The sequence below is a fragment of the Sus scrofa genome, chromosome 4, assembly GCF_054392235.1.
Source record: "Sus scrofa isolate SSC_HxYL_T2T_F1_AM1 chromosome 4, Sscrofa_HxYL_maternal_Yorkshire_Landrace_v2.0, whole genome shotgun sequence".
Classification (NCBI taxonomy): Eukaryota; Metazoa; Chordata; class Mammalia; order Artiodactyla; family Suidae; genus Sus; species Sus scrofa.
The window spans coordinates 30,349,399-30,376,307 of NC_139386.1; the positions used below are offsets into that span (position 1 = coordinate 30,349,399).

Here is a 26,909-nt window from a genome sequence, read left to right on the forward strand (position 1 = left end):
GGAATAAATCAATGAATTTCATGTGTATATTCAGCAACCACATAGTGCTTACTACAGTGTCAGGCACTGTCCTAAAGGCTTTCTGATGACTAACATTTTAAATTCTCATCACAATTCTGTGAGATTAGAATTATTATTGGCTCCATTTGACTGATTATGAAGCTGAGTCACACAGTGGTTAAGCCCAGTGCCCAGGTGGGAGAGCTAAGGGAGGTTCACACCTGGCTGCTGGCTCCTGACTCTTCTCTCATCCACTGTGCCTTGCTTTCTGAATCATGTGTTAAATGATTTGATGCACAAGTTGCGTACTAAAAAACTGATCATCTCTGGTGGGTTGAGAAAGCTGATTTCTTATTTTATTTATTTATTTTTGTCTTTTTTAGGGCTGCACCTGAAGCATATGGAGGTTCCCAGGCTAGGGGTCAAATCAGAGCTGTAGCCACTGGCCTACATCACAGCCACAGCAACGCCAGATCCGAGCTGCATCTGTGGTCTACACCACAGCTCAAGGCAATGCCAGATCCTTAACCCACTGAGTGAGGCCAGGGATTGAACCTGCATCCTCATGGATACTAGTCAGATTCGTTTCCTCTGAACCACGTTGGGAACTTCAGTTCTGATTTTAAACAGTAAGGACTGACCATGAAATGTGTGACTCAGCTCAGATTTTAGCACTAAGAGGTCCAGCCAGTGGCTGCAGGAGCTGCCCTCTCACTGCTGCTGCACAGCACATGCTTGGAAGAGTTGTTCATTGGCGGTGGTGGGTTCTGAATGCTCATAAAATATTTAACATCTATTTAATATTGCTATGTAACTTCAGTCAGTTGCAAATATACCAATTAGTTCACTCATGGGAAAGATTGCTAGGACTCTCAATGAAGAAAGACCTCAAAGGCATATTTTTACCATTCTTTATAAAGCAGCCATGTCATTTTACAAAGTTTGATCAACTGTTTTATAGTTACTGCCATTGAATTTTTATAGTGTACTCCCAAACCTACTCCCGCATTCTCTTAGTAATTTACCATCGTTATGGTGTGACACTATTAATCATCTGGAAATAAGATGGGTCATAATAGAAAGGATGTTCCTCATTTAAGCTTCAAAGCCATTGCCATGTTAACCAGCATGACAAAGCTGTGGGTATACTCGTTTTTTTCCATGGAGAACATTAGTCTTCCCTTGTTAACAGACAACTATTTTTTTTTTCCTTCTTGGGTAAAACTTAATCCTTCTGAACAAGTTGCAGCTGTTGTACACATTCATATTTTTTATACTGATAGGAAACAGTTAGACCTTTCAACTATTCTGTTTTGTTTTAGAAGTAAGTTAACAGTTCAGTTCACTCTCAAGAAGGCACCAGGCACCAGTGAAGGAATTGTACAGGAATGTGTTTGTGGCCGACTGAATGTCTATGATTAAAAATACTTGTGAAAGCAGCATTGCTAGACTTGAGAAGAGTTATAAAGTCCTTTAGCCCGACAGAAATTCATTGAGGGGGAATCCACTAAAGCTTGAAGTGGTAGCTTTTGACCTCTGGCAGTGGTAAATACCAGCTAAATGAGGCACAGTCTTCACGTCTAAATGACGGACTAGCCCTTACATAATTTCCTTTCCTTTGCAATTCATGAAGCCTCTAGTTTTTAGAATTACAGAGATATGACATAAGATACATTTTGATAACATGTTCCCTTAAACACTGACAACCTCCCCCTCCCCATTGCTATTCCTAACCCACAATTATATTGATTTCCTTTTCTGGAAAATTGAAAAGTATTAGTGAAATCAGTATTTTGTACATGTTCTCAGATTTCCTACTAGCAAATCATATCTTAGCTAATCTTAGGAAATAGTGGCTAAAGGCATGGCCCTAAGGTTAAACGGATTAGAGTTAGAATCAAGCTAAGGGAAATCTATTAGAAAGCAGCCTCACCACTTAGCTGTCTGATTCAGGGTGAGTTAGAAAAAGTGTCTAAACCTCAGGTTATTCATCTGTACAAAGGGGATAACATGGTACAATTCGTAGACTGTAGGGCCATTAGAGAAAATAATAATTTTTTTTGTCTTTGTCTTTTTAGGGCCACACCTGCAGCATATGGAAGTTCCCAGGCTAGCGGTTGAATTAAAGCTGTAGCTGCCATCCTACACCACAGTTGCAGCCACAGCAATGCTGGATCCTTAACCCACTGAGCAGGGCCAGGGATTGAACCCATGTCCTCATGGATACTTGTTGGGTTTGTTACTGCTTAACCACAACAGGAACTCCAAAATAATCTATTCTTAAGACAGAGTATCTAATAATTCATCAACAAAAAACCCCCAACAGTTACAGGAAATATTAAAAGCTCAACTTACAATCAAATATATGTTTGGCTCCAGCCACCACCAACTGGACAGAATTTGAATGAATTCACATTAACTTAAGGAAAGAAATCACTAACTATTAATAATTCAAAATGATGCTGGGGTGTCTCATAGAATCCCAGGACAGGAATGCTAATGGGTCTTGGGACGACTTAGAAGAGGAACTTCTCAACCAGCAGGGATCTGTCTATCCATGCTTCACATTGCTGAATATCCACTTGATCCTTTTCTCTTCCTTTCTACTTTTTTCCCTTATTATGACCATAAGATGAAAGTCATAGCCATTAACATATTCTAAGGGTTATAAGGTGAGCCATTCAAGAGGAAACATTACCTTCATCATACTCAAATCTCTGAGGAAATTCTTTTTTTTTTTTTTTTTTTTTTTTTGTCTTTTTTGCTATTTCTTTGGGCCGCTCCCACGGCATATGGAGGTTCCCAGGCTAGGGGTTGAATCCGAGTTGCAGCCACCGGCCTACGCCAGAGCCACAGCAACGCGGGATCCGAGCCACGTCTGCAACCTACACCACAGCTCACGGCATCGCCGGATCGTTAACCCACTGAGCAAGGGCAGGGACCAAACCCGCAACCTCATGGTTCCTAGTCGGATTCGTTAACCACTGCGCCACGACGGGAACTCCCTCTGAGGAAATTCTTGGCTTGTCCACTTAGACTCCTGAGCCCACGGCTACTTTGGTAGCTGCCCACTGAGGCCAGGTTGCTCCTTGCTCCAGTCCTGTTGCTGGTTGGGGTTAATGGAAAGAAGGAACAATTTAATTTCTAGGAAAAGAGGTGGCCAACTAAATTGTCAGCCTTCTCCAACTGTCCAGGTCTCTTATGTTGAGCAGTGTACAAGGGAAAGCCGTGGTGAGCTTGAGAGGAAAAGCTACCTTCTCTCTGAGTCTTTTTTTTCTTCTTCTAGTTTTTCTGAAATACAATTGACATATAGCACCATATGAGTTCAAGGTGTACAGCATAATGATTTGACTTATGTACACCATGAAATCATTATCACAAGTTTGGTGAACATCTATCATCTCATATAGATGCAAAATTAAAGGAAAAAAATGTTTTTTCCTTGTGATGAAAACACTTGGAATTTATTCTCAACAATTTTCGTATATGATATAAAGCAGGGCTAATTATATTTATCATGTTGTACATTACCTTCCCAGTACCTACTTATCTTATAACTGGAAGTTCGTGCCTTTTGCTGCTTGCCTCCAAACCCCTCTCCCTATCCCTGTCTCTGGTGACCACAAATCTAATCTCTTTGTTTGTTTGTTGTTTTTGAACTATAACCGATCTACAACACTATCTTAGTTCCTGTCACGCAACATAATGATTCAATATTTCTATACATTTCAAAATTATTATTATTATTTTTATTTTATTTATTATTTCCCCCAATCAATTTTTTTCTACTGTACAGCATGGTGACCCAGTTACACGTACATGTACACATTCTGTTTTCTCACATTATCATGCTCCATCATAAGTGACTAGACATAGTTCTCAGTGCTACACAGCAGGATCTCATTGCTAATCCATTCCAAAGGCAATAGTCTGCATCCATTAACCCAAGCACCCAATCCACTACACTCTCTCCTCCCTCCCCCTTGGCAACCATAAGTCTATTCTCCAAGTCCATGATTTTCTTTTCTGTGGAAAGGTTCATTTGTCCTATATTAGATTGCAGATATAAGTGATATGTTATTTGTCTTTCTCTTTCTGACTTATTTCACTCAGTATGAGAGTCTCTAGTTCCATCCATGTTGCTGCAAATGGCATTATTTCATTCTTTTTTATGGCTGAGTAGTATTCCATTGTGTATATTACCACTGTAAGTTATAATCTGTCACCATACAAACATATTACATGTTATTGACTATATTCCTCACACTGCATTTCATACCCAGGATTGATTTATTTTGCAATTGAAAGTTTGTACCTCTTTGTCTCCCTCACTTATTTTTTTAGTCCTCGCCTTCCTCTCCCCTCTGACAACCACCTGTTTGTTCTCTGTATTTAAAACTCTCTATTTCTTTTTTATGTTTGTTCATTTGTTTTGCTTTTTAGATTCCACATAGAAACAAAATCATACAGCATTTGGCTTTCTCTGTCTGACTTATTTCAGTGAACATAACACCTTTAGGTCCATCCATATTGTTGCAAATAGCAAGATTTCATTTTTTTGTGGTTAATATTCCATTGTTTGTATACACCACATCTTTTTATCCATGAATCTATTGATGGATAGTTCAGCTGTTTCCATATCTTCGCTATTGTAAATAATGGTACAGTGAACACAGGTGTGCATAAATATTTTCTAATTTAGCGCTTTAATTTTCTTTGGGGAGTTCCCGTCATGGCGCAGCATAAACGAATCCAACTAGGAACTATGAGGTTGTAGATTCAATCCCTGGCCTCGTTCAGTGGGTTAAGGATGTGGTGTAGCCGTGAGCTGTGGTGTAGGTCACAGATGTGGCTCAGATCTGGTGTTGCTGTGGCTCTGGCATAGGCCGGCCGCAATAGCTCTGATTAGACCCCTAGCCTGGGAAACTACACATCCCATGGGTGTGGCCCTAAAAAGACAAAAGACTAAAAAAAAAATTTCTTTGGGTAAATATCCACAGTGGAATTGCTGGATCTTATTGTAGTTCTATTTTTACTTTTTGAGGAATCTCCACACTACTTTCCATAGCAGCTACACCAATTCACATTCCTAATGACAGTGCACTAGGGTTCTCCGTCTCCATATCCATACCAATACTTGTTATTTTTTTGTCTTTTTTTGGGTATGGTGGATTCTGATATGTGCGAGATTTCTCACTATGGTTTTGATATGCATTTCCCTGATGATTAGTGTCATTGAGTATCTTTTCATGCTCTTATTTGCCGTCTTTATGTCTTCTGCAGGAAAATGTATATTCAGATCTTCTGCCCGTTTTTAATCAGTTTTTTTTTTGATGTTGAGTTTTATGAATTCTTTGTATATCTTGAATTCTAACTCCTTATCAGATATATTATTTGTAAATAACTTTTCCCAGTCAATATGTGGTCTTTTCATTTTATTGATAGTTTAATTCACTATGCAAGAGCTTTTTTAGTTTTCTGTAGTCCCATTTATTTCTTTTTGCTTTTGTTTCTTTTGCCTGAGGAGATACATATATATTTTTTTTTTACTAAAATCAATGCCAAAGAGCTTTCTTCCTATGTTTCTTTCTAGATGTTTTATGGATTCAGGTCTTACATTTAAGTCTTTAATTCATTTTAATTCATTTTTGTTCATAGTGTGAGAGAGTAGTCCAACTTTGTTCTTTTGCATGTAGCTATTCAGTTTTTCCAGAACCATTTATATACTGAAAAAGCTATATTTTCCCCTTTATATATTCTTGCCTCCTTTGTTGTAAGTTAATTACCTACATAAGCATGGGTTCATTTCTGGGCTCTTTATTGTGTTTCATTGATATATGTATTCTGTTTTGTGTCAGTACCATAATGTTTTGATGACTGTAGCTTTGTAGTATTGTTTGAAATCAAGGAACATTATTGCCTTGAGCTTTGTTATTCTTTGTCAAGATTGTTTTATCTACTCAGGGTCTTTCTTTTATGTTTCCATACAATTTTTTTGAATTATTTTTCATAGTTCTATTTAAAAGTGCAATTGGTATTTTGATAGGGATTGCATTGAATTCATAGATTACCTTGCATAGTATGGTCATTTTAACATTAATTATTCTTCTAATCCATAAACATGGTACATTTGTCCTTCTGTTTGTGTCATCTTGGATTTCTTTCATCAGTGTCTTATAGTTTTATGAGTACAAGTCTGGAGCTGGTGTCCACCTACTGGTGGGCAGAGCTAGGGCTCAGGGAATCCCAAGGCTAGTGTCTGACCAATGGTAGGTAAGTTTGAATCTTGGGGCTAGTGCTGGCCCACTGGTGGCCAGCTCTGTGTCTTGGGGTCTCTGGCTGCAGTGCTGGGGGTAACAGAGCTGGTGTTAGCCTACTCATAGGAGAGGCCATGACCAGGAGTATCCTAGGCTAGTGCTGGCTCACTGCAATTGAGCCAGATCCTAGCATCTCTGTCATAAGGGCCCTGGGCATCCCAGAGTTGGTACTTGCTGGTGGGCAGGACCAGGTCCCAATGGCTGGCCATCGGGCCCCAGGAGGTCCCAGTGCTTGTGTTGAGCCACTGGTGTATGGGGTCAGGTCTTGGATCATCTGGTGGGTAGGTCCAGGTCGTCAGGTGACTCTGATAGAGAGTCACCTTAGTGTCTTAAGGCAGCTGGACTGGTGGTGGATGGAGCCTGGTCCCTGGACTAATAAGCTACAGGAAGGAATAAAAAGTGGCACTTGCCACACCAGTCTTTATGGGAGAATGAACTCCCCCAAATGGCTGCCACCAGTGTCTTCATCCCCACAGTGAGCTCCAGTTACCTTCTGTTTCTCCAGGATATTTTCTGAGATCAGTAGTTTGTTCTAACCTAGGCGCCTTTCAAATTACTACTCCTGCCCTGGGTTCTAGAATGTGTGAAATTTTGTGTGCACCTTTTATAAGAGTGGAGACTCTGTTTCCTATATACTTCTAGTTCTCCTGAAATTAAGCCCTGCTGGCCTTCAAAGCCAAACATTCTGGGAATCTGCTTTCCTGGTACAGGACCCCTACACTGGGTACCTAGGTACCTAGTAGGGGGCTCAGACCCCTTGCTCCTTGGAGAAGACTTCTGCAATTGTGACTCTCCTCCCCTTTTGGGGTCCCCCATCCAGGAGTGTGGGTCTTGACTATCCTGTGTCTCCACCCACTTCTACCCATCTTGTGGTTCCTTTTTCATACCTTTAGATGTTGAAGATCTTTTCTGCCAGTCCCTTGGTCTTGTATCATCAATATTTGCTCTGTAAATAGTTATAATTTTAGTGTGTCTGTGGGAGGAGGTGAGCTCAGGGTCTTCCTACTCTGCCATCTTGTTTACTCTCCCCTCCCTGAGTCATTTCTTAGTGATCCTGGCTGCCAGTGTTGATGTCATTCTAATTCCAGGCATGGAATTCTTCTGCAATATTAATTTTAGCAGCACAGCAACTTCCGTGATTCAGTTATACAGGTTCTCAAAAGTGCTTATCTGATCTTTAGGTCCTTATCTCTCTTCATCCTATTAAAAATGAACTTAGAAAACAGAAATCACACACACACACACACACACACACACACACACACACACACACAGACACACACACACACACACACACACATTTTAAAGATGAGAAAACCAAAGCCCAGAAAGGTAAAGTCCTTAGCTAATATCACATAGCAAATAAATAAACCAGGACCAGAAGCAGGTCTATGTAGACTAGTCTTATTTTTGCTAAACTATGTTGAGTATATCTCAGTCACCAGTCATTACTCATGATCCAATTATTTCTCCACAAGATGCAGTTGTTTCTGAATTTGGAGCTCTATTCTCAACAAGTAGCTGCCTTTCCAACCTACTCTAATTACAACTTTGCTGATTATATCCAACTTCAGAAAAAGCAGCTGCTACACAGGATTGTGGACTTGCTTTTACCTTAGGGGCAACAAAGTGAACCTGAAAGAGATTTAAATTGTAGATTATACTAATCATCTCTGTTACCCATTTTTCTTTCATACATTCTTTGTTATTAGTACATATATTAAGAAGTTAAGTATTCCATTAAAGATATTTACAGGCAAGGACAGAAAAAAAATGTATACTGATGAAGAGTTTGAACATCATCCTGAGACTTATTACGAATATGCCTGTGCCTTTGAGATAATCTCCCTTTTTTGCCCATATCTAGAGGGAAAGGGATCACAGATTCCTGGAAAAAAAAATGATTGAACACTTATTAGAGAGGGCCCAATGGAAAATTCTTTCATCTACTTTTTGGTGACTCTCCAAATAAGCTAAAATATTATGTATTTGAAAAAATGAGGATTACTCTATAATTGCTGCCTGATGTCAAATATTTCCAAGACTATGTCATGATATATAGAGCTCCATGATTGTTTATATTTTATACATACTCCCTATTGATATAATATCTGTGTACTTTTTCTCCTCGCATATATAGCTGGCATCTACTGGGTTTGGATTTCCGAATAGTACTCTAAGCTTTTAAAAGTCATCCCTTCTCCACTCTAGTCCATAAGGGTCTATGGAAGGTGTTTCTTCCCTTCTACCCGAAAGGTGGCAGGTAACCAAGATATGGCCAGTTATACTGTGGAAGTCACCTGGCCATGGTGATGGGCTCAGGAATAAGCCATGTGCCCCAATCAGAGCCTATGGGACTCCATTTAAAGACATTTATTGCAATCATTGGACTGAATGCTGAGAAGATAATTTTTAAGCCGTAGTTAGTGGCAACCATCAGAAAAAGAAAGTGTTTCTGAGACTTGAGCCAACACAGAAAGAAGCAAAACTGAATGATGGGTAGAGTAAGACAGAGTTCATTTGATATTGTTTGAGCCCCTGGATAGCCATGCATAGTTTTATTTTTTTAAATATAAGACATTTATATTATTTCTGTCTGTCACTTGCAGTGGGAAGAATCCTGACCAATTTTGTGTAAAAACTTCTTTTATAAATCTCTCTCCCATATAAGCACTCTCTGCTATATCCATTCTACTTTCAGAAAAGTGGAGCTCATTGAAAAGTATAATTGGAACAGTGCAAAGTCCCAAAGTGGATAGTATGTTTTCTAAAATGAAGAGAAAACACTGATAATTAATAACAATAGGTTGGTACCAGAATCTGAATTTTTTAAAAAAGTAAACTGCAGTAATCAAGATGAGATCTAAGCACACTTTAGAGTAATATAATGCAGATGATGGAGAGGAAACACATCAGCACTTAGTAATGGTAATGATATGTCCCCTCAGGTTTGAGTGCTGTTGGTGGTAGGTAAATGATTCAGTACTTTGGACTGGGGAGTGAGGGGCAATTATAAAAGGAAAGTTACTATTCTGTCTTTGTTTAGTTTCCTTGATTTGGCACCAAGACAGCGAGTTTGAAAACTCTGGCAAGTAGATCACAGGTAGTCAAGTCCATGTGCATGTCATGTGTATGAAGAAGGTGGTTAATGAGAGTAGGAGGGATTGGTTACATCATGGCCTATAGAGATTAGAAGTGAAGGCCTGGGTAGGGTAGCAGGAGCCCATAGAAATTGTGAGGAGAACTGGGTAGAATCTGCCCTGGAAAATCTTAAAAGGTGAAGGAGGTAAACTGGAGAAGGATTTACCTTTTCTGTTTTACCCATATGACGAGGCTAAGGAAGATTTACTAAAAGTAATGGTCTAGCCCACAGCCTGTGTCTTTAAGAGGCTCTTCACTTATTACATAATCGATAGAAGGAAAATAGGGATTCCTAAGTTTTACTTTAATGCGAATTTACCCATCACATCAGTCAACTTTTTTCATAATCTCGTCTTAGTATGTTGGTTTTAAAAAATAATGTGGCACTTGCCACAGTGTGGGTGGACCTGGAGGACCTCATGCTAAGTGAGGTAAGTCAGATAGAGAAAGGTAAATGCTATGCAGTATCTTTTATATGTGCAATCTAATAGAAAACTGACAAAAATATAATGTGGCAGATTAAAATCCTCAGATATGTGTTCTAAGCAAAATATGATACCAAATAAAACATGGTAGTTGTTTTTTGCTTATAAGATACCATATGGTGACTACAGTTATACAATACTATATTGTATACTTTACATTATCTAAGATAGTAGATCTTATGTGTTCTCACCACAAAAAAAAAATGAAGGAAGGAAGGGAGGGAGAAAGAAAGGGAAAGAAAGAAAAAATGGTAACTATGTGAGGTGATGGATATGTTAATTAGCTTCATTGTGGTGATAATTTCACAAAGCATACATATATCAAAACATCAAGTTGTGTACCTTAAATAAATATAACTCATATTTGTTTGTGATACCTCAATAAAGTTAAAAATGCCGTGTTTCTAAACAACTAGACTCATGGTGGAAAAATCCTCCTTAAAAGTTTTTATGTTGATGTTTACTATTATCTTATGATTTATAGTATATGGCATTGCCAAATTTTAATATGCTGGTGTCTACTTAAAAATATGTTTACTCTGATGTATCACCTTAGCATAATTTAATTAGCTAAACATATACAAATATTAATATTCTTATATAGAGAGTAAGAATTTATCTTTTTTTTTTTTTGTCTTTTGAGGGCCACACCTGTAGCATATGGAGGTTCCCAGGCTAGGGGTCCTTTTCTTACAAAGTCCAAAGATACAGATGTTTAGAAATAAGCATCTGTAAATTTTAGATTATAGGAATAATCTCTTGCAGTGTACATCAACCAATAAAATGTCACAACACAGTTGATGAATGTAACTTATAAACTAAGCATTTTAATACTCAATTATTTCTAAGTAAAAAAGTATATTTGTGCAATATTTATGATTAAACCCATTGGCCTTCAAACTTCTGGACCTATGTAGCTAATTTACAAGGAAGGAAGAAAAGAAAGACAGAAAGGAAGGAAGGAAGGAAGGAAGAAAGGGAGAAAGAAAGAATTTGCTTTTTCTTTCACTTCTAAAGGCAAACCTAGTTCTGTTCTTTCTCTAGGATGAGAGAGGAATTTAGAGAGACACAAATACCCAGAATGAAATCAGAAAATATAATCTAGCCTTGGTTGTCTAAAAGTCTGGAAATCCTTAAAAATTTTGCAACAGGACCATTCTTGGGATTTGAGGCAAGTAAGACCTGTTTTAGAGGAGGGAACAGTAAAATTCCATCTCTCTTCTCTAACATCCTATTAGGATTCTCTACCATGTACTTCCAACAGCCCCCTTTAAAAGAATTCCCCAAAGTCTCATTTCATCCACAAATTCCTCCCTAACAATTCCTGCCCTGCTATGGCCCTATTTTTAGACAATGGTTATAAAATAAAGGACAAAGTATAAATGACCAGAAGTGTTAGCTACCCTCTCTAAGACTAAAAATATGTTGCTAGTTGATGTTGTAAGGGTCATAGCTTTTCCTTGACCTGTAGTTTTATGCAGCCTCCACAGTTTATCTAAGTCTATTTTGATCACTCAGACCATATAATCTTTTCATAGAAGAGCATTTTTTCCCCTTTTATACTTCTAAACTTTATTTTACATGCTCAGGAGTTTGACTCACTGGCTCTTATAAATTCCATTATTTATTGCTATTTTAAAAGTATTCTAATGGACATTTTGATTAAAGAATCTAATGATAAAATCATCTTTTACAATTCTGAAGATTTATATTTTTGTAAAGGTATGTATATTATATATATATATACACACACACATATATTCATACACGTGTGTGTGTGTGTGTGTGTGTGTGTGTGTGTGTATGGAAGAGCTTCTGACAATAATTTCAATGCAGCACATGACATCATTTATTTAGTGATTCACTAGCCTATGTAGAGTAATTTCCATGCAGATGGAAAGCACCAAAAAAAAAAAGTCATGAATGGGGGTGAATTGTCAGTGGTAGTAATAACAGAAGTGTCCTTATTCATTGTTCCATAGTTTTTCTACTTTCTGTCACCACCCAGAAGCAAGAAAAAGCACACTGTTTTGTGCTATTTCAGAAACTTTATTTGCATTTTCCTTTAATATGGTTAACAAGAATTACGATATGATTACCTCAAATATATTCACATAATTTAAAACAGTAATTTTTTTTAAAAAAATACAGTAGTTTTGTCCTTTGCCTCTCCAGCATTTTTCCTTCTTGTTATTCACCCTACATTTATGTTTGGCAACCCAAATAGTCAAGGTTGTAATTTACCTAGGCTTAAACCCATCAACATATCCTGTTTTTTTTTTTTGGTTACTTTGGTGATTGGTTCCCAGATGGGCACCTCAGTGAGAGGTAGCAAGAGGCCATGGAATTTTTCTGGAAATGTTGTGAAAGAGGTTTCTCTTTCCCACTGACGTGCATCTGGGAGCATGTGAGGAGATGATTCAGTCACCTTGCCCCCACAGTGGAAAATCCTGGAGCTTCTGAGGTCATGTTATTGAGCCTGAGAATAAAACTGAAACAGAGACAGGAAGCTGAGAGATGAAGAGAGACTGACTGAGTCTTAATACTGTTTGAACCGCAAATCCAACCATGTTGGCATGCCCTCCTTCAGACTGCTGTGGATTTCTGATAAATTAATTTGAACTGGTAAAGTCTCTGGTAAAGTTTTCTGTCACTTACAATCTGAGGACACAATCCTTGGTTGGAGTAGGATTTCTCAAAGTACTGGCAGTCTGTTTTCCAAAGGATGGCTCCCAAGAAATTTCTCAGCAAAATGTTTCCATGGTCAAATACCAGCTGGGGAATGTAAAATGTAGTGCTATATTTTTCTTGAGGAATATAGTATTTTAACACCAGTCCCCCCATTAAAACCCACTGCACTTAAAACAAAAATCGTCTTTATACAGCCTATAAGATTTTGCATTAATTTACCCTTCACTATTTCTTCTGCTTCTTTGTGGGCTTCTTGTCCACTGTACCCTAACCACATTGGTCTTTTCTTCCTCCGACATAGCAAACTCTCTCAAGGCTTTGGATTTGCTGTTCACTCTGCCTGGAAGGCTCCCCCTTTACCTGGCTAATTCCTACTTCTTTTTGCTTTAGCTTAAATCTCACTTCTAACCAGAGCCCTTTCCTAAATCCATCCTCCAATTAAATTGGTACCTCTTGCTCATTCTTACGGCATCTTATTCTTTCTCTTCAAAGCACTATACAATTCAAATGTTTATGCAATCTAAATATTTATGCCATTACTTGCTTAATCTCCCTCTTCCTATCACTTCGAAAACCCTGCGAGGACAAAAGCCATATCTGACTTGTTGACATTTGTTTGAACAAAATACAGTGCTGTTCCTGGCACACAGTAGGGACTGGATAAATATTTATTGCCCAAATGATATCTAGAGCCATGAGGCATCATAACATAGTATAAAAAATTTCAGTAAAGAATCCTATTTAAATTTGCTTAATCCAGAATTTCCCAAATTTATTTAAAAACTGAACTTTCTGTGGGTGATTTACATGGATGACTATTCCTGGATATGGTTATTCTACGGTTAACATTTCGAGGAACACTTTTTACATCATTTAGTTTATATATTATTTAAATACTCAAGACGAAAAGCCTAAACTTTTATGAGCACGATGGTTCTAAGGCTTCAGAGATTCAGATGAGATATAGCAACAAGGGTGTATGAGGACATGAACCCCAATCCTTTTAGGGAGCATTACATAGCATGCATGTGTTACCTTTCCTATGCTGTTTTTCATGGGGGGGGATTTACAGTATTTATCTTAAAAATCATTACCATGGAGATTTGTACAATATCAGGCTGTAAAGAAAAGTGTATACTCCCTTAGATGAAATTTCTTTCTCTTCTCTTTTTTTATTGAAGTATAATTGATTTACAGTATTGTGTTGGTTTCAGGTGTATAACAAAGTGATTTGGTTATACATATATATTTATATAGCTATAACAAAGAAAATTACTTAATCAGTGTATATTCAATTATGTTATTCTAGCTTTTATTTTTTAGGCATCCCTTAAGTTAGATGATAGTCAAATACATTGCCAAGGGGATTAAATACTACCAAAGGGCACATTCTAAAGTTTGTATGAAAATAGATTCAAATCCCCATAAATGGTGATGACTTTAGCAATGCCCCCATTTACATTTGAAATGTATATTTTACTAATACATAAAATTCCATATAAATGTCCTTTTAAAAAAAATCTCCAAAGAACATTTAAAGCTGGCAATTGCAATGCTTTCCCTACAGAATTTTGAGCTTAACTTTATAACTATGCTCTGCCAAAAACAAATGAGACAAGTCCAGGAATATTTCAAATGACCACACACATCAACAATCAAATCTTCAAATCTAGGTTCCTAACTCCAGAGCACACTGGGGTGCAGAAAGCATTGAAAATGTCCATTATGCTCAGCAGGTGTAGAGTGAACTATTATTTGCTCAACCAGCTGGAATTCTGCCTCAAATGCAGATTTCTTTCAAAAGCCACAGGTTCCTCACTAACCACATGCAAGCATGACTTGCTAGAGGAAGGGTTGGGAAGATATCATGGGCTGAACCCAACTTGCCTCTTTTCTTCTGCCCATCTAGATCTACTTTCCCAACTTCATTGTAAGCCAGTGGATTTCAAACCAAGACTTACCAAGAAATGTTATTGTTCCCACTTATGGTTTGCCTAACATCTGTGATGGCATTTTTAAAAAATTAAAATATAGTCGATTTACAATATTGTGCCAATTTCTGCTATACAGCAAAGTGACTTAGTCATACATATATGTATTTATACATATTTTTAAATATTAATTTACATCTTGATCTATCCCAGAATGAATATAGTTCCCTGTGCTATACAGTAGGATCTTGTTGTTTATTCATTATAAATGTAATGGTTTGCATCTACTAACTCCAAACTCCCAGTCCACCCTATTCCCTTCCCACCTTCCCCCTGGGCAACCACAAGTCTGTTCTCTATATCTGTGAGTCTGTCTCTGTTTTGTAGATAGGTACATTTGTGCCATATTTTAGATTCCAGGTGTAAGTGATATCATATACTATTTTTCCTTCTCTTTCTGATTTAACTCCACCTAGTATGACAATCTCTAGTTGCATCCATGTTGCTACAAATGGCATTTGCAGTATTTGTATATTGTTCTTTTTTATGGCTGAATAGTATTCCACTATATATATGCACCACATCTTATTAACCCATTTATCCATCAATGGGCATTTAGGTTGTTTCTATATCTTGGCTATTTTGAATAGTGCTGCAATGAATATAGGTGTGCGTTTATCTTTTTGAATGAAAGTTTTGTCTGGATATATGCCCAGGAGTGGGATTCCTGGACCATATGGTAGCATTATATTTAGTTTTCTGAGGAACCTCCATACAATTTTCCATAGTGGTTGTACCAACTTACATCTCCTCCAGCAGTGGAGGAGGGCTCCCTTTCTCCACAACCTCTCCAGCATTTGTTATTTGTAGACTAATTAATAATTACCATCTGACCAATGTGAGGTGGTGCCTCATTGTAGTTTTGATTTTCATTTCTCTAATAATTACTGATATTGAGCATGTTTTCATGTGTCTACTGGTCATCTGTATGTCATCTTTGGAAAAATGGCTATTTAGGTCTCCTGCCAATTTTTCAATTGGGTTGTTTGATTTTTCTTGTTGTTGTTGTTGAGTGATGGCTTTTTTGGTATGTTCAAATTCATTGTCCATAGCTGTGGAATGTAAAATCTTTTTTCTCTTTCTCGCCCTCACGTTGGAACACAAAGCACACCCATCACCCTTGTGGAACTTGCCCTTGGAAAGCCTGGACAACAAAGGAGAGCCCCTTTTTACTTTATACCTGAGAGCAAGATAGGAGACTGGGGGACTCTCTGACAAAGCAGTGGACAGGTATCCTGTAAGAGACAGACCTTGGCTATGCCCAGATCTGTTTATCTTGTAGAGATATGGAACTGAGATCACACCACTAAGAGTTTTTCTAATTGGCTCATTTCAATTTTCCCAAATCTTCTTGGCTTTGAAGGCTTTCTTGTTTCATCCAAGAGAGAAGAAGAACTGGAACCACATGGCTGGTATCACCAATAAAAGCAGAGGGAGAGAGTAGGACTGTGGAAAGAGGAAGGGGGTGATGTATGAAAGTGGATCTAGAGGCCAAGAGTGAAAGGTTGGAGAGAGAGGAACCCTCAAAAGTAACAGACTCCAGTGGGGAGCGGGACAGGGAAAGACTGTGCACAGGAGAGCATAGTTGGCAGCAATAGTGGGAAAACTCCCCCAAACTGGCTACCAAACAAGAAACTCCTGGGAACACACTATTCTGTGAAAAGGCTTGTTCAGTATACTCATATAGGTGATATGTGTCCCATTGATGAGCCAGCACTAATGCATTTTTCCATGAGGATTTTACTGTCCCTCTTGTCCAATGGTAAGGTCAGAGTAGGGAGGTTTTTACAAAGGTTAAAAGCAAATACCTCATGCAACCTGGCCTATTTAGGAATATGTGTATGTAACTGTTGTTTGTAGAATACATGTATATGTTCAAACCAAAGTTCTAAATCAATTTACACAATATCAATCATACATATACCAAGGTATATGTAGAATTCCATGCACATGTAAGAAGCTTAATGCATGGCAGTATTAAAACTAAAAGTGGCTGAGATTCTGTACACACACACACACACACACACACACACAGGCACAACATTATTACCTTTAAGAGTGCTGATTCCACTGATAAAATTTATTAGTGTTTCATATTTGTTCTGATGGTACTTTGAGTTCTTACGATAAACGTGAGCATTTAAAACAGGAAGTGAGATATTAAAGTGAGAAGAGTAAAACATTTATATCTTTGCAAGTTCAAGCCAAACTTTTAAAATGTGTATTAAAAAATAAATAAAATGTGTATTAGATATTCCACTTCTTTTCTCTTCTCTAGGGCTAGGATGGTCTCACCAGTGGTGGCCAACATTTCTTAAGCCAGGGGTTAAATATCATTTTATGAAACTTTAGCTGCAAGACAACGAACACAGTCTTATGCTCATTTGAGGATGTAGAACAGATTAAATCATTTTTATAAAGTTTCACATCAAGTTTAAGTAAAAATTGAAATAAAAACATGTCTACAATGACAGACTAAATTTATTCTGCAAAATCTTTATTCAGCTAATTTTTAAGTATATCAGAAAGACTAGGATATAAGTCACCAAAAAAGTCTTTAAAACATTGGGAAAAGGATAAGCAATACGAATAAGCACAAAACATTCTCAAATGAAGAAAACAAAGGAAAAAAGAAGCAGCAGACATCAAGAAATTCAACTTTCAATACCTGAAAACACAGTCAGCTAAAAATATACAAAAAGGAAATTAAGAAAATAACAGAAACAGTTTTTTGAATGTAGAAGAAACCAACAACAAATGGAATAAAGAGGGGCTAAACTACTGAAATGGAGGTTGAACCCAGGAAATTGAATTACATAGGCTTCAATGGAGAAACTTTTGAAGCATAATACAAGTCTTTGTATTTAATGTAAAGAAAATGAAGAGAGAGACAGTAAAAACTGAGATAGAGTGCTATGTTAAAATGAGGGTGTAAATATACTTATGAAACATCCACTTTATGCAGTTGAGGAGGCTCTGGCTTCAATTTATACCCAGATCTTCAGCCTGGAATTCAGGTGTGCTTGGCTATGGGGGGAGGGCTTATAGAATGGGTCCACCATGAGGCTATCTGTCTGATGGAAGAAAGAAGTAGCTGGGAAAGCTCTCATTCTAAAGAGAAAAGGATGGGCATTTGAGATTATCCGGGTAAAAACACATTAGTTATCTGAGGGACAGGCCCCTCTGAATAGAGCCTCATGTCTTTTCATTCTGCATCTGCCATATGTGGAGTCTCCCAGAAACCCCCTCCAGCTGACGCTCATCCTCCATTCATCTCCCTGCCCTCTAGCCCCTTCCCCTCTACATATATGTCTGAAGCCTAGGAAGTAAACTTGATCATACTAAAAACAGACAACAAATAAATAATCAAAAAGTGTTTAATCCTAATCTTGTTCAATCTTTTTTCTTTTCTGCCAGTGTTATAGAGGGCAGTTAAGAAAAAGAGACATTTCTACCTTTCATGGATAAAACACATTGCAGATCTCGGGAGAACCCAGGTGATGGTTGGCACAGGAAGAGCACCATCAGTGGCCCAGAGATGAGGAAACCTGACATGGCATGACCATCAGAACCATGTGATACCCAGCAGAGAGTCTTCCTCTCATGAAGGTTCATAGCACAGGATGCCTGAAGGGGCAGAGAACCTGACAAAGAAAGTGGTACCTGCTCCATGGTGGCAGAAGTGACTTGTTTGTGGGCCCACTTGAGACACACCTAGAGAACTCCCCGGAATAGGAAAGAGACTGAAAGAGAAGCTGGATTTCCATGAAATTTTTTGGTCTGACTAGAGCCAAAGGAAAAAAAAAAAATGTATGTCACCAAATCTTAACCCTACCTTGATTTAAGACTAAATATCTATAGAACTGGGGCTGTGATTCAAATTATAAAAGGAATAGAATGCAGTAACACAGTTGAAGTGTGGAGAAAAAGAAATTAATGGGATTTAGAATATATGCCAGTTACTTTATCCAATGAAATGTCTTTTAAGAAAAAAAGTCAAAATAAAGACTTCAGGTAAACAAAACCTGAGATATTTATTTTTTATTTTTTTTAATGCAAGAATGTTCATAAGAGCTTTATTTAATAGGCAGAAGTTGGAAACATCCCAAATGTTCACCGATGGAATTACTGATAGTAATTAATGGACTTGCTAAGTAACATAGGAAATTATACTCAATATTTTGTAATAAACCATAAGGGAAAATTATCTGAGAAGAATATGTGTGTGTGTGTGTGTGTGTGTGTGTGTGTGTGTGTGTGTGTGTATTTGTATAACTGTATCACTTTGCTGTACTTTTGAATCTAATGGAACATTGTAAATCAACTACACTTTGATTAAAGATAAAGTCTAACAAAAGTTTTAAAAAGATAAACAGAAACATAATAAAAGTTTAAAATAATTAAAAATTTTATAATAATAGAATAATTAATTTTTTATATATATACATGGATACAACAGCCTTGGTATATCCATGCAATGGAGTACTACTCAGCAATAAAAAGAATGAACTACTGGTACAAAGTACAACATGAATGCATCTCAGAATGTTACATTCAGTGAAAGAAGACAACAAGAAAAGAATACACATTCTATGATTCCATTGATATAAACTTCTAGGACATGCAAATTAATCCATGTGACAGAAGCAAAATAGTGGTTACCCTGAGGACATATGGGAGGAGCAAAGAGAGGGCAGGAGGGTAGACATCAGGGAAATTCCTGATCTTGATGACTGTGGTGATAATTTCATGGGTGTGTATATATATCAAAATGGGTCGGATAGTATAATTTATTTTTTTAACTTTTTAGAATTTAAAGTATAGTTGATTTACAATGTTTCACCAATTTCCTGCAGTATAGCAAAGTAACACAGTGTGTGTGTGTGTGTGTGTGTGTGTGTGTGTGTAATAAATATTCTTTTTTTTTTCACCAATGGAAAAAGGAAATTTATAGAAACTTATCTTTACAGTCAACTTTTTGAAATTGTTTTGAATATTCCTCTATAAGCATATTTGTAAAAGTTTTATTTGGGAATATTTTCAAACTTACAAAAAATATTGCTAAACCAAAAATAATTCAAGAAAAGTTCACATGCCCTTTATTCAGATGTACCTATTCACATTTTAATTCATTTGCATAATCATCTGTTTTATCTTCTTTCTCTCTCTGTCTAAAATTTTTTTTGGATCTTTCGAGGGTAAGTTACATACATCATGACTATTCACCATTAAATATTTCAATATGTGTTCCCTGAAAATACGGATATTATTTTACATAACCACACTATAGTTATCAACTTCATTTATTTATATTGATTCAGTGTTTTTATCTAAAGTAGCTTTTATATTCTAATTTTGTCACTTGATCTAATACTGTCCAAATAATATAAAACATATGAACTTTTCTCCATTTATTAGAGGATTCAGTCTAGTATCACGCATGGTATTTAGTGCCATGCCTCTTTAGTCTCCTTTAATCTGGGACAGTTTTATTTTATTTTTAATTTTTTTATTACTCAAATGAATTTATCACATCTGTAGTTATATAATGATCATAACATCCAATTTCACAGGATTTCCATCCCATAACCCAAGCACATCCCCCCACCCCCCCAAACTGTTTCCTCTGGAAACCATAAGTTTTTCAATGTCTGTGAGTCAGCATCTGTTCTGCAAAGTTCAGTCTGTCCTTTTTTCAGATTCCACATGTCAGTGAAAGCAATTGATGTTGGTGTCTCATTGTACGGCTGACTTCACTTAGCATGATAGTTTCTAGGTCCATTCATGTTGCTAAAAATGCTGGTATTTTGTTCAATTTAATGCCTGAGTAATATTCCATTGGGTATATGTACCACATCTTGATCCACTCCTCTGTCAATGGACATTGAGGTTGTTTCCATGTCTTGGCTATTGTAAATAGTGCTGCAATGAACATCGGAGTACATGTGTCTTTTCGAGTCATGGTTTTCTCTGGATAGATGCCCAGGAGTGGGATTGCTGGATCAAATGGTAGTTCTTTGTTTAGTTTTCTGAGGCATCTCCATACTGCTTTCCACAGTGGTTGCATCCATTACAATCCCACCAACAGTGTAATAGGGTTCCTTTTTCTCTACACCCTCTCAACACTTATTGTTTGTGGACTTTTTGATGACGGCCATTCTGGCTGGTGTAAGGTGGTACCTCATAGTGGTTTTGATGTGCATTCATCTAATAATGAGTGATGTGGAACATCTTTTCATGTGTTTTTTGGCCATCTGCATGTCTTCTTTGGAGAACTGTCTGTTTAGATCTTCTGCCCATTTTTTTCATGAGGTTGTTTGTTTTTTTGGTATGGAGCTGCAGAAGGTGTTTATAAATTTTGGAGATGAATCCCCTGTCAGTTGAATCACTTGCAAATATTTTCTCCCATTCTGTGGGTTGTCTTTTCATTTTATTTAGGGTTCCCTTTGCTGTGCAGAAACTTTGAAGTTTGATTAGGTCCCATTTGTTTATTTTTGTTTTTATTGTCAATACTCTAAGAGGTGGATCTGAGAAGATGTTGCTGTCATTCATGTCAGAGAGTGTTTGGCCTATGTTTTCCTCTAGGAGTTTGATAGTGTCTGGTCTTATATCTAGGTCTTTAATCCATTTGGAGTTTATTTTTGTGTATGGTGTTAGGGAGTGTTCTAATTTCATTCTTTTCCATGTGGCTGTCCAGATTTCCCAGCACCACTTATTGAACAAGCTGTCCTTTCTCCATTGTATATTCTTACCTCCTTTGTCATAGATTAGTTGGCTGTAGGTGCGTGGGTTTAATTCTGGGCTTTCTATCCTGTTTCACTGATCGATATTTCTGTCTTTGTGCCAGTACCATATGGTTTTGATGACTATTGCTTTGTAGTATAGTCTGAAGTCCAGGAGCCTGATTCCTCCAGCTCCATTTTTCTTTTTCAGGATGTCTTTATCTAGTCTGGGTCTTTTGTGCTTCCAAACAAACTTTGAAATATTCTGTTCGAGTTCTGTGAAAAATGTCCTTGGTAATTTGATAGGGATCGCATTGAATCTGTAGATTGCCTTAGGTAGTATAGTCATTTTGATAATATTAACTCTTCCAATCCAAGAGCATGGTATATCTTTCCATCTATTTGTGTCATCTTTGATTTCTTTCATCAATGTCTCATAGTTTTCAGAGTACAGGTCTTTTGTCTCTTTAGGTAGGTTTACTCCTAGGTATTTTATTTTTTTGGATGTGATGGTAAATGGGATTGCTTCCCTGATTTCTTTTTCTGCTCTTTCATTGTAGTGTATAGAAATGCTGTCAATTTCTGTGTATTAATTTTGTGTCCTGCGACTTTGCCAAATTCATGGATGAGCTCTAACAGTTTTCTGGTAGAATCTTTAGGATTCTCTAGGTATAGTGTCATGACATCTGCAAATAGTGATAGTTTTACGTCTTCCTTTCCAATTTGGATTCCTTTTATTTCTTTTACTTCTTTGATTGCTGTGGCTAGGACTTCCAAAACTATGTTGAAGAGTAGTGGTGAGAGTGGGCATCCTTGTCTTGTTCCTGATCTCAGCGGGAATTCTTTCAGCTTTTCACCACTGAGAATGATGTTCACTGTGGGTTTGTTATATATGACCATTATCATGTTGAGGTAGGTTCGTGCTATGCCCACTTTCTGAAGGGTTTTTATCACAAATGGGTGTTGGATTTGTCAAAGGCTTTTTCTGCATCTATTGAGAGGATCATATGGTTTTTATTCTTCAGTTTGTTAATGTGGTGTATCACACTGATGGATTTGTGGATATTGAAGAGCCCTTGCTTCCCTGGGATAAATCCCATTTGATCATGATGTACAGTCCTTTTAATGTACTGTTGGATGTGGTTTGCTAGTATTTTTTGAGGATTTTTGCATCGATGTTCATCAGTGAAATTGGCCTGTAGTTTTCTTTCTTTGTGGTATCTTTGTCTGGTTTTGGTGTCAGGGTGATGGTGGCCTCATAGAATGAGTTTGGGAGTATCCCTTCCTCTGCAGTTTTTTGAAATAGTTTCAGAAGGCTAGGTGTTAGCTCTTCTCTAAATGTTTTATAGAATTCACCTATGAAGCCAACTGGTCCTGGACTTTTGTTTGTTGAAGTTTTTTAATCACAGTTTCAATTTCAGTTCTTGTGTTTGGTCCATTCATCTTTTCTATTTCATCTTGGTTTAGTCTTGGAAGATTGTACTTTTCTAAGAATTTGTCCATTTCTTCTAGGTTTTCCATTTTATTGGCATATTTAGTAGTCTCTTATGATCCTTTGTATTTCTGTGATGGGTGTTACTTCTCCTTTTTCACTTCTAATTTTATTGATTTGAGTCCTCTGTCTTTTTTGCTTGATAAGTCTGGCTAGGGGTTTATCAATTTTGTTGATCTTTTCAAAGAACCAGCTTTTCGTTTCATTGATCTTTTCTATGGTTTTCTTTGTTTCTATTGCATTGATTTCTGCTCTGATCTTTATGATTTCTTTCCTTCTACTAACTTTAGGTCTTGTCTGTTCTTCTCTCTCGAGCTGCTTTAGATGTAAAGTTAGCTTGTTTATTTGGGCTTTTTCTTATTTCCTGAGGTGGGCTTGTATTGCTATAAACTTTCCTCTTAGAATGGCTTTTGCTGCATCCCATAGGTTTTGGAGTGTCGTATCTTTGTTGTCATTTGCTGCCAGGTATTTTTTAATTTCCTCTTTGATTTCTTCAGTGATCCATTGGTTGTTTAGTAGCATGTTGTTGAGTCTCCACGTGTTTGTGTTTTTTGCAGTTTTTTTCTTGTTGTTGATTTCTAGTCGTATAGTGTTGTGGTTGGAAAAGCTGCTTGATATGATTTCAATGTTCTTACAGTTACTGAGGGTTGATTTGAGGCCCAGGATGTGATCCATCTTAGAGAATGTTCCATGTGCACTTGAGAAGAATGTGTATTCTGTTGCTTTTGGATGGAATGTCCTATAAATATCTATTAAGTCCATCTGGTTTAATTTATCATTCAGGGCCTGGGTTTCCTTATTGATTTTCTGTCTGGTTGATTTGTCCATTTCTGTAAGTGGGGTGTTAATATTTCCCACTATGTTTGTGTTATTGTCAATTTCTCCATTTAAGGTTGTTAGCAGTTGCCTTATATATTGTGGTGAACCTATGTTGGGTGCGTAGATATTTAAAATTGTTTTATCTTCTTCCTGGATTGATTCTTTGATCATAATATAATGACCTTTAAGGGACAAATCCCTTAAAATATTCTTCATTTTAAAGTCTATTTTGTCTGATATGAGTATTGCTACTCCAGCTTTCTTTTGATCCCAGTTTGCATGAAATATTTTCTTCCATCCTCTCACTTTCAATTTGTATGTGTCTCTAGAAGTGAAGTTGGTCTCTTGAAGACAGCATATATATGGATCTTGTTTTTGTATCCATTCAGCAAGTCTGTGTCTTTTGGTTGGGGCATTTAGTCCATTAACATTTAAGGTAATTATTGATATGTATGTTCTTATTGCCATTTTATTAATTGCTTTGGATTTGTTTCTGCTGCTCTTTCTTCTTTCCTTCTTCTCTTGTTCTCTATTCTTCTGATTTGATGACTATCTTTAGTGTTGTATTCGAGTTGAATTTTCTTTGTTTGTGTATCAATTGTATATTTTTGGTTTGCAGTTATTCTGAAATTTTGATATAAGATTCTATATATATGTGAGATTGTTTTAAGTTTTCGTTCTCTTAATTGCAAGTTCATCTGCAGTGTCCTGCATTTGTACCCACCTCTTCTCATGATTTCTGATTTTGGTGGCATAATTGAGTGTGGATGATTTCATATCTTTACTGTATATATATACCTTTACTGGTGAGCCTTGTCATTTGTGGAATTTTTGTTTCCTGTTTCTGTCTTTCTTTTCTGCCTACAGAAGTTCCTTTCGTATTTGCTGTAAGGCTGATTTAGTGTTGCTGAATTCTCTCAGCTTTTGCTTATCTGTGAAGGTTTTGATTTCTCCTTCAAATCTGAATGAGAGCCTTGCTGGGTCAAGTAATCTTGGTTGGAGGTTTTTTCCTTTCATCATATTCAGTATATCATGCCACTCCCTTCTGGCCTGTAGAGTTTCTGCTGAAAAATCTGCCAATAACCTTATTGGGGTTCCCTTGCATGTGACTTGTTTCTTTTCCCTAGCTGCTTTCAAGACTTTGTCTTTAATTTTGGTCAGTTTGATTAATATGTGTCTTGTGGTGTATTCCTCCTTGGATTTATTTTATATGATACTTGTTGTGCTTCCTGGATTTGAGTGAGTTGTTCCTTTCCCATGTTAGGGAAGTTTTCGGCTATTATCTCTTGGAATATTTTTTGTGTCCCCTTCTGTCTCTCTTCTCCTTCTGGCACCCCTATAATACAAATGTTGGTGTGCTAAATATTGTCCCAGAGTTCCCTGAGACTCTCTTCATTTGTTTTCAATCCTTTTTCTCTTTTCTGTTCTGCATCCGTAATTTCTACTGATCTGTCCTCCACCTCGCTTATTCGTTCTTCTTCCTCCTGTATTCTTCTGTTAGCTGCTTCTAGTGAATTTTTTCTTTCAGTTATTGTATTTTGCATCTCTTCTTGTTTAAGTTTTATATCTTGTATCTCTTTGCTCAGTGTTTCCTTTAAGTTATCCATCTTTGCCTCCAGTTTATTTCCAATGTCTTGCATCATCTTCAGCATCAACAGTCTAAAGTCTTTTTCCTGGAGGCTGAGAATCTCTTCATGGCTTAGCTGATTTTCTGGGGTTTTTCCTTTCTCCCTCATCTGAGTTATAGTTCTCTGTCTTTTCATTTTTATAGGTTTTTGGTGTGGTGACGTTTTTACAGATAATAGAGTTGTAGCCTCTCTTACTGGTGGTGTCCGCCCCCCTTGTGGCTGGAGTTGGTAGGGGGGGCTTGCTGTAGGCTTCCTGATGGGAGGGGCTGATGCCTGCCCACTGGTAGGTGGAGCTGATTCTAATCCCTCTAGTGGGTGGGGCTTAGTTTCTGGATGGGATTAGAGGCAGCTGTGTGCCTGAGGGATCTTTAGGTAGCCTGTTTACTGAGGTGTGGGGCTGTGATCCTGCCTGGATTCTTGTTTGCCCTGAGGCTTCTCACTGTTGACTGACGGCTGGGGCCAGAGTTTCCCAAAATGGCCATCTCCAGAGAAAGGCTCACTGCTGAATATTCTCAAGAGCTTTGCCCTCAATGTTTTTCCCTTACAACAAGCCACATTCACCCCTATTTTCCCAGGAGGTCCTCCAAAAACTCAGTCAGGTGTGACCCAAATTCCTATGGAGACTTTGCTTTGCCCTGGGACTCAGTGCACATGAAAGTCTGTGTGCACCTTTTAAGAATGGGGTGTCCATCTCCCCCAGTCCTGTGGAGCTCCCCCAGGCCAGTGGTGCACAAGCCCCACTGGCCTTCAATGCCAGATGCTCCAGGGGCTCTTTCTCCCAGTGCCAGATCCCCACACATGAGAGTTTTTATGTGGGGCTCAGAACTCTCGCTCCTATAGGTGACTCTCTGTGAACCAGTTACTTTCCAGTCTGTGTGGCTTCCCACCCGGGAGGTATGGGGTTGTTTATATCACGTAATCGCCCCTCCTACCTCTTTATGTGTCCTCCTCTTTTCTTCTGGAGTAGGATATCTTTTTTAAGGTTTCTGGTCCATTTGGGTGAAGATTGCTTAGCCTTTAGTTGTGAATTTTGTAGTTTTTTGGAGATAAGTTGAACTCCAGTCCTCCTATTCTACCATCTTGATCCCATCTCCCTCATGAAATGACTTCTAAAGAATGTCTTTAAAGACAAAGATCTGATATATGAGATGAATGGTGAGCAAAGAATATCATAAGTATATGGAAAATTATAATTTAATAGGCATGTATGAAATTTTAACAATAATGAATCATCATGGGAATAAAAATTTAAGATTGAACTGAATGAAGCATTCAGTGAACTCACCACCTTCAGTGAGTTATTGGAGTTAAGTGACTTTAAAATGCTTGTATCATTCAAAATAAAGGTATTTGTTAGATTTAACATTTAATAGGTTACTTTAGTATTTTTTAAAGTGTAGTGTTAAAAATAGTTTGTATTAAAACTACAAATTGTAGAAAACTATAAAAAATAGTTTATATCTCCCAAGGTATCAGAGAAAATACAAAATAGTAGAAGAAGAAAATATCAATCAATCTAAAAAAGGCAAGAATGAAAAAAATTAGAGAAGTGGGCAAATGGAAAATAGAAGATAAAATGGTAGAAAAAGAAGAATGTACATAATATGTCTGACTGGGTCACTT

General features: G+C 37.3%; 1 long non-coding RNA gene across 5 annotated transcripts in view; it reads left to right on the forward strand.

The window, feature by feature from the left end:
• Nucleotides 1–26,909, forward strand: part of LOC106510002 (uncharacterized) — a 129,291-nt gene that overhangs the window by 50,990 nt on the left and 51,392 nt on the right. For 2 of the 5 annotated variants that reach the window (XR_002343171.2, XR_014843486.1), the window contains one exon: nucleotides 18,043–18,177. The exons of the other annotated variants lie outside the window; for them this stretch is intronic. This is a non-coding gene — a long non-coding RNA (uncharacterized LOC106510002). Of the gene's footprint in view, nucleotides 1–18,042; nucleotides 18,178–26,909 lie in introns of those variants that run through there. 5 annotated transcript variants of the gene reach the window in all.